We start from the raw sequence: 13,865 nt of genomic DNA on the forward strand, positions 1-13,865 counted from the left end.
ATAACATAGTAGCTTATTCAAAATAATAATAGCAACATAGAGTGGATGATAATATCTTATGGATAAGTAAAATGAATAACAGCAATATTATTAGGGTCAGGTCGGAGGAACTGGGAATATTATGTTATCAGGCACCTGCACTATCCATGAACTGGTATAGTGTAATTTGTCCTATATTAGTTGAAAATGTGTATTGCAAAGTCAAGGGTAAGCACTAAAAATGAAAAAAAAAAGAAATATAAATGGTATGCTAAGAGAGGAGAGAAAATGGAATCTTATAAATGTTCAATTAAAACCAAAGAAAACAAAAAAGAGTGAAGGGTAATGAATAGAAAATAGTTACAAATATGGTAGATATTACTACAACTATATCAAGATTCACCTTAAATGTGAATGGTCAAAATTCACCAATTAAAAGACAGAGTGGATTAAAAAAGAATATCCAATTTTATGTTGTCTACAAAAATCTCACTTTAAATATAAAGACAGAGATAGATGACAATTAAACAAATGGAGAAAGATATACCATGCTAACACTAATATATTGAAACTGGAGTAGCTATAGCAATTTTAGGCAAAGCAGGCTTCAGAACAAGGAAAATTATCAGGGATAAAGAGGGACATTACATATGGTAAAGGGATCATTTCTCTAAGAAGAAATAACAATCCTTTACATGTATGTTCAGAGATTTTTATATGTATTTCATATTTTGTTAAAGGCTGATCAATGTAGTAGAATTAACATGGGAATCAGAAAGCTAGGGTTTTAATCTGGGCTCTGCCAGCAAGTATCAAGTGATTTATGAGCAAGCACCTTATTTATTTGGATCTCAATTTTCTCATATATAAAATAATTGATTTAGAAAGTTCCTTCTAGCTTTAATATTCTGTGATTCTTATATCAAGATTCTATCCAGGTATGTTTTACTGAAATAATCGGGAATAAATATAATTATGTTGGATGACTTTCAGAGAGAGTCTTTAGAGATGAATTTGTAGTAAATGTGCATTTTCTGTACATTTACTATTTGGAAAATGTTAAATAGCAAGCTACCTGCATTCTTTTTCCTATACATTTCCCCCCAGAGGTCTGATTTTGAAGTGAGTATACATGGCTGGTAGGAGTGACAAATATCTTAAACCATATACTGTCTACCCATTATTATTTGTTGTGTGTCTTCCATCTTGTGCATAGTGGAACATAAATGTCTATTTACTCTTTTTAGGAGGGCTTGCCTTACTATATCATGTTTCTGGTTTTCTGAGTTGCTGTAGTCAAAGGTTTTAAGTACTTTTCTAGCTGAAGAAAAATCAGTCTTTGTTTCCCTATCCATGTATCTAGCTCATTTGCTAAATTTTTGCCAAAGAGAGAAAGTGCTAGTAGGTAACACTTATATAGCATTTAACTGTTTATATGTGCCAGGCACTATTATTCTAAGAACTTTAGATCTATTAGCTGATTCAGTCCTTATGGCAGCCTTATGATGTAAAAACTACTGCTATCTCCATTTTACAGATGGGGAAACTGAATTAAGTAACTTGTTCAAGGTTTTACAAGTAATAAATGGTGGACTGGGATCAGAGCCTAGGCAGAATGGCTCCAGAGCTCACTAAAGTATCTCTAGTAGAGTTACATATTTTTTTGTTGTTGAGTTGTTTTTTTTTTTTTTTAAACATCTGTTTTGGAGTATAATTGCTTCGCAATGGTGTGTTAATTTCTGCTTTATAACAAAGTGAATCAGCTATACATATACAAATATCCCCACATCTCCTCCCTCTTGAATTTCCCTCCCCCCATCCCTATCCCACCCCTCTATGTCATCACAAAGCACCGAGCTGATCTCCCTGTGCTATGTGGCTGCTTCCCACTAGCTATCTATTTTACATTTGATAGTATATTTTAGTCCATGCCACTCTCTCACTTCATCCCAGCTTACCCTTCCCCTCACCCTGTGTCCTCAAGTCCATTCTCTACATCTGCATCTTTATTCCTGTCCTGCCCCTAGGTTATTCATAACCATGTTTTTTTAGATTCCATATATATATGTGTTAGCATACGGTATTTGTTTTTCTCTTTCTGAGTTACTTTACTCTGTATGACAGACTCTAGGTCCATCCACCTCACTACAAATAATTTTGTTTCTTTTTATGGCTGAGTAATATTCCATTATATATATGTGACACATCTTCTTTATCCATTCATCTGTCGATGGGCACTTAGGTTGCTTCCAGTTACATATATTTTTGTTTACTTTTAGTGTTCAGGCTTGAGATGTAAAGAACAGAAAGGGGACTGTGGTAGGCAGGGTTCTAGGATGGCTCTCAGATTTCTGCCCCCTGATGTACATGCCCTGTATCATCCCCTTTACTTGAGTGCAGGCAGGACCTGTGAATATGATGGGATATCACGACCATGGTTGTGTGTTACCTTATAGAGTTAAAGGAGTTTTGCAGATTTAAAATAAAGTCCCTAATTGGTTGACTTTGAGTGAGTCAAGAGGCAGATTATTCTGGTTGTGCTTGACCTAATCAGCCAAGCCCTTAAAAGAGACAGTAAGTAGCTACAGATTCTTCTGCTGGCCTCAAAAAAGACATAAGTTACCATGAATTCTCCAGCTGCAAAGAAACGAATTCTGCCACATGAGCACGGAAGAGGACTCTGAACTTCAGAAGAGACTGAAGTTGCAGCTGACACCTTGACTACAGCCTTGTGAGACGCTGAGTGGAGGACCTAGTTAAGCAGTGACTGGACTACTGACCCATGGAATCTGCGAGGTAATGTGTGTGTTGTTTTAAGCTGCTGAGTTTGTGGTAACTTGTCACATACCAATAGAAAATTAATACAAGGACATACTGTACGTGGGTTTTAAAAATGCTCTAGGCAGTATCTATGTATTTTTCAAAATGTGTGTGGGGCCACACATACCTTCATAGCCTCCCTTTCTCTCCTCTCACCTTGTAAACATAATAAAAGTATGATTTACACTCATTATTACCAAAGGAATGCCTCCATTTATGACTCAACCCACTGCATGCCCACTGGACTTGTTCCTTTAAAATCACTCGTATTATCCTAATTGTTAAAGTCAATAAGCATTTTCAGTCCTTTTAAAAAAATTCATATTTTATTATTATTATTTATTTATTTATTTATTTATTTTTACAACTTTATTGGACTATAGTTGCTTCATAATGGTGTGTTAGTTTATGCTTTACAACAAAGTGAATCAGTTATACATATACATCTGTTCCCATATCCCTTCCCTCTTGCGTCTCCCTCCCTCCCACCCTCCCTATCCCACCGCTCCAGGCGGTCACAAAGCACCCATCTGATCTCCCTGTGCTATGCGGCTGCTTCCCACTAGCCATCTACCTTACGTTTGGTAGTGTATATATGGCCAGGCCTCTCTCTTGCTTTGTCACAGCTTACCCTTCCCCCTCCCCATATCCTCAAGTCCATTCTCAAGTAGGTCTGTGTCTTTATTCTTGAAAAAGCTCATATTTTATGCTACATTTGACACCCAAATCACATCTAGCATTGATCTTTTTCTGGAGTTTTAGAGTGTTATCCCACTGTCTGTTAGACATCAATCACCACTAGGATGTCCAATAGGCCCTTTAAACTCAACATCTGTATTAGTTTCCTAGGGCTGCTATAACAAAGTACCACAAACCGGGTGGCTTTAAATAACAGCCATTTATTGTCTCATAGTCCTGAATGCTAGAAGTCCAGGATCAGTTGTTGACAGGGCCATGCTCCCTTCGAGACTCTGCATGGTCTTCTTTGCTTCTTCTTCCTTGCAGTTCTTCCTTGCCTCTTCATAGCTTCTGGTGGTGGTGGCAATCCTTGGCATTCCTTGCCTTACAGCTGTAGCACTCCAGTCTCTGCCCTCATTGTTACATGATGGTCTCCCTGTTTTCTTCTTATCATCATCCCTTTGAGTGTGTGTTCAAATTTCCCCTTTTATAAGGACACCAGTCATATAGCATTGGAGCCTACACTCATGACTTCATCTTAACCTGGATAAACCTGCAGAGATCCAGCTTCTAAATAAGCTCACATTTTGAGGTCCTGGGAGTTAGGACTTCAACATATTTTTTGGGAGGGAGACACAATTCATCCAATGACAGCGTTCCCAGTAAAATGAATTATCTTCCCCCACTGCTCCTTTTCTTACATATGTTTTTATACTTATCTCTTGAGGAGGGGCTAGTGGAGTGGATAAGAATGAGGGCTCTGAAACCAGACACTAATGATGTGTAATATAATTATTCTAGGCCCCAGTTCATGTAAATTTGGAAAATAATAGTTTAAAAAATTTAAAAATTTTTATTAAAATTATTTTTAAATTGAGATATATAAAGTGAGATATAACATTATATTAGTTTCAGGTGTACAACATAATTATTTGATATTTGTATGTATTGTGAAATGATCACAATAAGTCTAGTTAACATCTATCCATGCATAGTTACAAATTTTATTTTCTTGTGATGAGAACTTTTAAGGTCTACTCTTTTAGCAACTTTCAAATATACAATACAATATTATTATTTTTATTTTTAAAATTTTATTTATTTTATTTTTAACATCTTTATTGGAGTATAATTGCTTTACAATGGTGTGTTAGTTTCTGCTTTATAACAAAGTGAATCAGTTATACTTATACATATATTCCCATATCTCTTCCCTCTTGCGTCTCCCTCCCTCCCATCCTCCCTATCCCACCCCTCTAGGTGGTCACAAAGCACTGAGCTGATCTCCCTGTGCTATGTGGCTGCTTCCCACTAGCTATCTATTTTATATTTGATAGCAATACAGTATTATTAACTATAGTCACCATGCTGTGCATTACATCCCCATGACTTATTTTATAACTGGAAGTTTGTATTTTTTGACGACCTTCAGTCATTTTGCCCATCCCCCAAACCTTGCCTCTGGTAAGCATCAATCTGTTCTCTGAATCTCTGAGCTCTATTTTTTGTTTTTTGTTTTTTTGTTTTTTTTAGATTTCACGTATAAATGATATCATGAAATTTTTGTCTTTCTCTCTCTGACTTATTTCACTTAGCATAATGCTCTCAAAGTCCATCTGTGTTGTTGCAAATGGCAGGATTTCCTTCTTTCTCATGGCTGAATAATATTCCATTGTAAATATATCCCACAATTTCTTTATCCATTCGTCCACTGCTTCCATGGCTTGGCTGTTGTAAATAATGCTGCAGTGAATATGGGGTACAGGTGTCTTTTTTTGTTTGTTTGTTTTGGGATTTATTAAAAATAAAAATAGTTTCATAATAAATTTGCATTCTATGACAGTTTTTCAATATGCCTATAGTGTTACAAATTCTGTCTTTTAGACTCCCATCTTAGCTTTGACATTATATTTCTTAAAAAATTTTTTTAAAATAATCAATACTTTTTATTGAAGTATAGTTAATTTACAATGTTGTGTTAATTTCTGCTGTACAGCAAAGTGATTCAGTTATACATATATATTATTTTTTAAATATTTTTTTCCATTACAGTTTATCATAGGATATTGGATATAGTTCCCTGTGTTATACAGTAGGACCTTGTTGTTTACCCATTCTATATATGAAAGCTTACACCTGATAACCCCAACCTCCCACTCCATCCCTCCTCCAAATCTCTCCCCCTTGGCAACCACCAGTCTGTTCTCTATGTCCGTGATTCTGTTTTTATTTCATAGATATGTTCATATGTGTCATATTTTAGGTGCAGGTATCTTTTTTTTTTTTTTTTTTTTTTTTTTTTTGCGGTAGGCGGGCCTCTCACTGCTGTGGCCTCTCCCGCTGCGGAGCACAGGCTCCGGACGCGCGGGCTCAGCGGCCATGGCTCACGGGCCAAGCCGCTCCGTGGCATGTGGGATCTTCCCGGACCGGGGCACGAACCCGTGTCCCCTGCATTGGCAGGCGGACTCTCAACCACTGCGCCACCAGGGAAGCCCAGGTATCTTTTTAACATAGTGATTTCATTTCTTTTGGATGAATACACGGAAGTAGAATTGCTGGCTCATATGGTAGTTCTATCTTTAAATTTTGTGGAACTTCCATACTGTTTTCTACAGTGGCTGCACCAATTTACATTTTCACCAACAATACACAAGGGTTCCCTTTTCTCACATCCTTACCAATATTTGTTATTTCTTGTCCTTTTGGTAATACACATTCTAACATGTGAGGTGATATCTCATTGTGGTTTTGATTTGCATTTCCCTGATGGTTAGTGATGAACATCTTTTCATGTACCTGTTGTCCATCTATACATCTTCTTTGATAAAATATCTATTCAGATCCTCTGCCCATCTTTTAATCAGATTGTTTGTTTGTTTTTGCTATTGAGTTGTAGAGATATCTCATTGTGTGATTTTTAAAATTTTTTAAAATTTGTTTATTTATGTATGTATGTATGTGTGTATGTATTTATTTATTTATTTTTGGCTGTGTTGGGTCTTCGTTTCTGTGTGAGGGCTTTCTCTAGTTGCGGCGAGCAGGAGCCACTCTTCATCGTGGTGTGCAGGCCTCTCACCATCACGGCCTCTCATTGTGGAGCACAAGCTCCAGACACGCAGGCTCAGTAGTTGTGGCTCACGGGCCTAGTTGCACTGCGGCATGTGGGATCTTCCCAGACCAGGGCTCGAACCTGTGTCCCCTGCATTGGCAGGCAGATTCTTAACCACTGCACCACCAGGGAAGCCCGATTAGGATATTCTTCTTTGAATATCTGTTTAGGGCATAGTCAACCACTGCATCACCAGGGAAGCCCCTCATTTTCATTTTGATTTGTATTTCCCTGATGGTTAATGATGTTGAACATCTTTTCATGTACCTGTTGGCTATCTATACATCTTCTTTGGTAAAATATCTATTCAGATTCTCTGCCCATCTTTTAATCAGATTGTTTATTTGTTTGTTTGTTTTTGCTATTGAGTTGTAGAGGTCTTTATGTATTTTGGATATTGTCTTTATCAGATATATGATTTGCAAATATTTTCTCCCATTTGGTAGGTTGCCTTTTCATTTTACTGATGGTTTCTTTTGCTGTGCAAAAGATTTTTAGTTTGATGTAGTCCCACTTATTTATTTTGGCTTTTATTACCTTTGCTTTTGGTGTCAAATCCAAAAAAATCATTGCCAACACCAAGTCAAAGAGCTTACTTCCTATGTTTTCTTCTAGTTTTATAGTTTCACATCTTGATATGTTCAAGTCTTTAATCCATTTTGAGTTAATTTTTGTGTATGGCATAAGATAGTGGTCCAGTTTCATTCTTTTGCCTATGACTGTCCAGTTTTCCCAACTCCATTTATTGAACAGACCATCCTATTCCCACTGTATATTCTTGGCTCCTTTGTTGTAAATTAATTGACCATATATACATGGGTTTATTTCTGGGCTCTCTATTCTGTTCCATTGATCTATGTGTCTGTTTTATATGCTAGTACCATACTGTTTTAATTATTATAGATTCGTGCTATAGTTTGAAATAAGGAAGTAGGATGCCTCCAGCTTTGTTTTTCTTTCTCAATATTGCTGTGGCTATACCCGGTCTTTTGTGGTTCCATACAGATTTTAAGATTGTTTGTCCCATTCCTGTGAAAAATGCCATTGGAATTTTGATAGGGATCACACTGAATCTGTAGACTGCTTTGGGTAGTATGGATGTTTTAACAATATTAGTTATTCTAATCCATGAGCATGGAACATCTTTCCATTTAATTGTGTCTTCAGTTCTTTCATCAATGTTTTATAGTTTTGAGTGTACAGGTCTTTTCACCTAATAGTTGTTTTTTTTTTTTTTTTGGTATCAATATTGTGAAAATAACTGTACTACCCAAAGCAATCTACAGATTCAGTGCAATTCCTATCAAATTACCAATGGCATTTTTTATGGAACTAGAACAAAAAATCTTAAAATTTGTATGGGACACAAAAGACCCCAAATAGCCAAAGCAGTCTTGAGGGAAAAAAATGGAGCTGGAGGAATCAGACTCTCTGACTTCGGACTATACTATAAAGCTACAGTAATCATGACAGTATGGTACTGGCACAAAAACAGAAACATAGATCAATGGAACAAGATAGAAAGCCCAGAGATAAACCAACACACCTATGGTCAACTAATCTATGACAAAGGAGGCAAGGATATACAATGGAGAAAAGACAGTCTCTTCAATAAGTGGTGCTGGGAAAACTGGACAGCTACCTGTTAAACAGTGAAATTAGAACACTCCCTAACACCATACACAAAAATAAACTCAAAATGGATTAGAGACCTAAATGTAAGCCCAGACACTATAAAACTCTTAGAAGAAAACATAGGAAGAACACTCTTTGACATAAATCACAGCAAGATCTTTTTTGATCCACCTCCTAGAGTAATGGAAATAAAAACAAACAAATGGGACCTAATGAAACTTCAAAGCTTTTGCACAGCAAAGGAAAGCAAGACGAAGAGACAACCCTCAGAATGGGAGAAAATAGTTGCAAACGAATCAACGGACAAAGGATTAATCTCCAAAATATATAAACAGCTCATGCAGCTCAATATTAAAAAACCAAACAACCCAATCCAAAAATGGGCAGAAGACCTAAATAGACATTTCTCCAAAGAAGACATACAGATGACCAAGAAGCACATGAAAAGCTGCTCAACATCACTAATTATTAGAGAAATGCAAGTCAAAACTACAATGAGGTATCACCTCACACTAGTTAGAATGGGCATCATCAGAAAATCTACAAACAGCAAATGCTGGAAAGGGTGTGGAGAAAAGGGAACCCTCTTGCACTGTTGGTGGGAATGTAAATTGATATAACCACTATGGAGAATAGTATGGAGGTTCCTTAAAAAACTAAAAATAGAATTACCATATGATCCAGCAATCCCACTACTGGGCATATACCCAGAGAAAACCATAATTCAAATAGACACATGCACCCCAATGTTCATTGCAGCACTATTTACAATAGCCAGGTCATGGAAGCAACCTAAATGCCCATTGACAGACAAATGGATAAAGAAGATTGGTACATATATACAATGGAATATTACTCAGCTATAAAAAGGAGCAAAATTGGGTCACTTGTAGAGACGTGGATGGATCTAGAGACTGTCATACAGAGTGAAGTTAGTCAGAAAGAGAAAAACAAATATCGTATATTAACACCTACATGTGGAACCTAGAAAAATGGTAGATAAACTGGTTTGCAGGGCAGAAATTAAGACACAGATGTAGAGAACAAACGTATGGACAGCAAGGGGGGAAAAGGGCTGGGGAGTGGTGGTGGTGGGGTAATGAATTGGGCGATTGGGATTGACATGCATACACTGATGTGTATAAAATTGATGACTAATAAGAACCTGCTGTATAACAAAATAAAATAAAATAAAATAATTAAAAAAATTTAATGAGATATCAGTGCCTTGAACATTGTGTATGTTGCACTAAATAAATGTCAGCTACTGCTATAGTTGCTGTTATAATCATTGTTACTCTCTCAGTTAGTGGCATCAAATCTAGTATTTGTTTATAAAGAGATCAATAACCTCATTACATTTTGATCCTGACAACAGTCTGAAAGGAAGGTAGAGTAGGTTAAGATCCCTATTCTATCAGATAAGAATAGTCACATTAATTAAGGTTATTTTCCCTGATCACCTAGATGGTTACCTGTAGAACTAGTGTAGAAAGTCAGTCTATATTTGAGCTCTTAAATCCAATATTTTTTCCACCACATAATTCTACCAAAATATATTTTTATAAGACAACTGCCAAACCAGCTGAACACCGTACTTTGTACATTTTCCTTACAGTTATTGATTAGGATGTTCTTTTTTTTCAACCTTTTTTAAAAAACATTAATTTATTTTATCTATTTATTTTTGGCTGCATTGGGTCTTCATTGCTGCGCACGGGCTTTCTCTAGTTGCAGTGAGCGTGGGCTACTCTTCCTTGCGGTGTGCGGGCTTCTCATTGCGGTGGCTTCTCTTGTTGCAAAGCACGAGCTCTAGGTGCACAGGCTTCAGTAGTTGTGGCATGCAGGCTCTAGAGCGCAGGCTCAGTAGTTGTGGCGCACAGGCTTAGTTGCTCCGTGGCATCTTTCCAGACCAGGGCACGAACCTGTGTCCCTTGCATTGTCAGGCAGATTCTTAACCACTGCACCACCAGGGAAGCCCGATTAGGATATTCTTCTTTGAATATCTGTTTAGGGCATAGTCAACATTTCCTCCTCCTCTATGTAAATGATCATAGCCTTTAAGTTACATCCCAAATCACTAGCATTGAGTCTAATACCCTGTCTGCTCCATTTTCCTCTCCCCTCTTCTCTTGACCTTTTCAAGGCCAAAGGTGCTGACAGGGAGAGCTGATGAATGTTAGTGAAGAAGGGGCTGCAAAATTAAGTTCATTTTTTCTTATACATTTTATGTCTTTGAAGGGACTCATGCAATTAAAGAAATACACAAGATGAATTCTTGTTGAGATCTGTGTATTTTCTAGGTAGTAATAATAGCAAATGACAGTAGCCACACAGTTCACTTTGTTGAGTGCATGGTGATGTGATGAGTACTGTGAAGGACAGATATCAGGGGTCTTGTCTTTATTTTAATAGTTTTTGTTTTGGTCAAAGCCCTTATTTGCAGACAACAGGGTCTGACTAACAGATTGGGAAAAAAAAATGATTTGGTGGCTTACAAATCACCAAGAGGACTGGAGAAATTGACTTGGGGTCTCTGCCATAGAACTGGTTCAGCAAAGACGCCTCTGCCTGTCCCTTCCCCTTTTCCCACCCCCACCACCATGCCATTGCACTTCCAACACTGATGACACAGGAAGGTGGATGCCACCATTGCTGCCCTTGGAGCTCCAAGATCTTGGACCTTCCACAAATCCCTTCTGTCACTAAGAGAATTTTTTCAATCTCTCCTTTGCACTGGTAGCACCCAGTCCAAGGCCTGAGGCAGGTTCTCAACAGATTCGTGAAAATTGTCAATTTACTTGAAAGTGTAGCCCGAATACTAGCAGCATTAGCGTCAGTTGAGAGCAAGAACTGCAAATTATGTGACTGCATTATCCTACTTAGTTAGAATCTCGGGGCCGGGGGGTGGTGGGGTGGGTGGGTGGGTATTTTAACAAGCTTTCTTGATTTGGACATCCTTAAAGTATCAGTAGTACACTAGGCCCACTAAAGTCTGAGAAGGGCTCCTCTAGGTAACATATCCTTACCTGCCAAGCAGGCTGGGAAACAAGGTTGCAGGCATTTTCAGCCTTTATAGCTGAAGGTGGCTCAGCTTTGTCTCAATATTGACAAGGTGGGGGAGTCCCCAGACCTAAGAAGGGGGTTCAGCTGTCTAGTAGCCAAAAGGAATGACACTTGTCCAGGGCAGCTGTTGTTCTTGGAATGTTGTGGCTGGACTTCCTGCAGGCTGTAGTGATTAGCCAGAGAAGTTGAATCTGCTTTGTTAAGGGGTATCTCAGAGTTAGCTACCCTCCCCCTCCCCCAAACCCTGATTGTAATTGCTGGCCTAATCCTCCTCTTCATGCTCGCCTCCCTTTACCTCCTTCTTTATCCTCTTCCCTTTTCCCCTCTCCTCTTGGCCTCTCTCCTGCCCCTTCCCATTTCTTCTCCTCCAGGCATTTCTAAAGTTGATCTGAGTTGTCATCCCTTAAGGTTTCTGTGAAAAGGGAAGTCATTCTTCCTCTATTAAAGGCTGCTGTAATCACTGGCTTATGGAGTTAATGAGGCTTTCAGGGGAAGTTCTTTTTTCATTTTTCTAGGCAGGCTAAGAAAACAAACACCCAGGACTTGCTCTAGGCAAAATATTGAAACTGAGAAATTGGTTTTTAGTGCCTCCAGGCTCTCTTCATTTCTCCACTCCCCCACCCACAGCTTCCCTTCTTACTTCACTTTCACCTCTGTCACCAGCTGCCCTCCCCCCTCCCCCCCAATTAAAACATGCTCTTAGGGAAAAGTGATATCCTTAATGATGCTATCAGTCAATACACAGAATCACCTCTCTGAGAGTGTTTACATTTAAAGTTTTTTTTTTTTTTCTGGTAGAGGAATCAAAGGTTTTGTTCTCAGTAAAAAAAAATTTCAAAGACATCAGTCAATTGGAGAAGTTATGATTTGTATTTGCTCATTTGGTGAATTAAGGGGTCTTGCTCAAAAATTTCTCCCATAGGGCTTCCCTGGTGGCGCAGTGGTTGAGAGTCCGCCTGCCGATGCAGGGGACACGCGTTCGTGCCCCGGTCTGGGAAGATCCCACATGCCGCGGAGCGGCTGGGCCAGTGAACCATGGCCGCTGACCCTGCGCGTCCAGGGTCTGTGCTCCGCAACGGGAGAGGCCACAAGAGTGAAAGGCCCACGTACCGCAAAAAAAAAAACCCCAAAATCTTCTCCCACTGTTTTCTCTACTGATTTTAATTTTCTACTGTTCACTGTTACAGTTGGAGAATGTATCAGAGCTTTCCCATCTCTACCTATGTCTCATGACAGGTGAAAGACCCCAGAAATGATGGGTTGCAGGAATGCTCTGGCCCTCATGAGCCAACACAGGAATGAGGTATTCCCCCCACCCCTGCCCCCACGCGTGCACACACACACACACACACGCACATTCAGATTCCTTTTCTAAGAATCAGAAAGAGCCCTTGTCAGATTTGCCAGCTGTTGTGCCCACTCTTTGCATAAGCCAATCTCCCCCATGGTTTTGACTTCCTGACTCTGTATCATTCAGGATCAAGGGCCGAAATAAATCATTCATTTACAGCACATTTAAAAATCTTTTGAGAAAAAAGAAATGTCACCTTTCTACTTTTATTTTTTTTTTTGCTTTTTCGCCCTTCTACTTTTCATAGCTAATAATGTAAGGAACTGGCATCTAGGTTGATTGGACTACCTTATCATGGTGGAAAAAGGCACTCTCTTCCCTGGTACATAAATGAGGATAGGGAGCTCTGCTTTACAATAGTGATCTTGAATTTGACCCCAAGCACTTCTGGTATAAGATAAACAGCAGACTAATGTGAAAGATCAAAGCAGAAACTGAATGGGGAGAGTGGAAAATGACCAACATCTCACAGTGCCATAAATGTTATAATGCCAGCGTTTGGTTTGCTTTTCTCTGTGGTTGGAATTAACTTTTAATAACAACTCAATTGTTATACAAACAATGGCATTTATGTGATATAGTTACCAGGGGTGAATAGTGATAAAAATTTTAAAAATTTGTATGAAACAAAATAAACTGGGAAAAATATAATAAACTTATATCACGGACAAAAGGTTAATATATCCAATATATAAGAGCTTTTAAAAATAGAGAAGAAAAATACCAAAACTCTATAGAAAAATTAGCACAATATTTGAACATGCAGTTAGTAGAAAAAGAAGTAAAAATTTCCTACAACTTGTAAATAGATATTCAACCTTGCTCACCTTGAGAGACAAATCAAAATTATACTGAAACCTTTTCTTACCTATCAAAAGTAACTGCCCTTGTACATATTGTTTGATACTCATATTCTATTGGGGAGTCTAGGTAGAAATAGGCACTCTCATATATTGCTGGTGGAATGCAAAGTTGTATAATTCCTGTGGGAGTGGTTATGGTAATATCCAGCAAAATTACATATGCATTGCTTTTTGACCCAGTAATTCTACTTCTAGAATTTATTAAGATTCACTGGCAAAAACACAAAATGACTGATGTACAAGGTAATTTATTGTGACACCTTCTGTAATAGAAAAAATTGGAAACAACCCAATAGTTCATCAATAGAGAACTGGTGAATAAATATTGATGCAGTTACACAAGGGACTACTATGTAGATGTAGA

The sequence above is a fragment of the Mesoplodon bidens genome (genome assembly GCF_964165515.1).
Source record: "Mesoplodon bidens genome assembly, chromosome: 13".
Lineage (NCBI taxonomy): Eukaryota > Metazoa > Chordata > Mammalia > Artiodactyla > Ziphiidae > Mesoplodon > Mesoplodon bidens.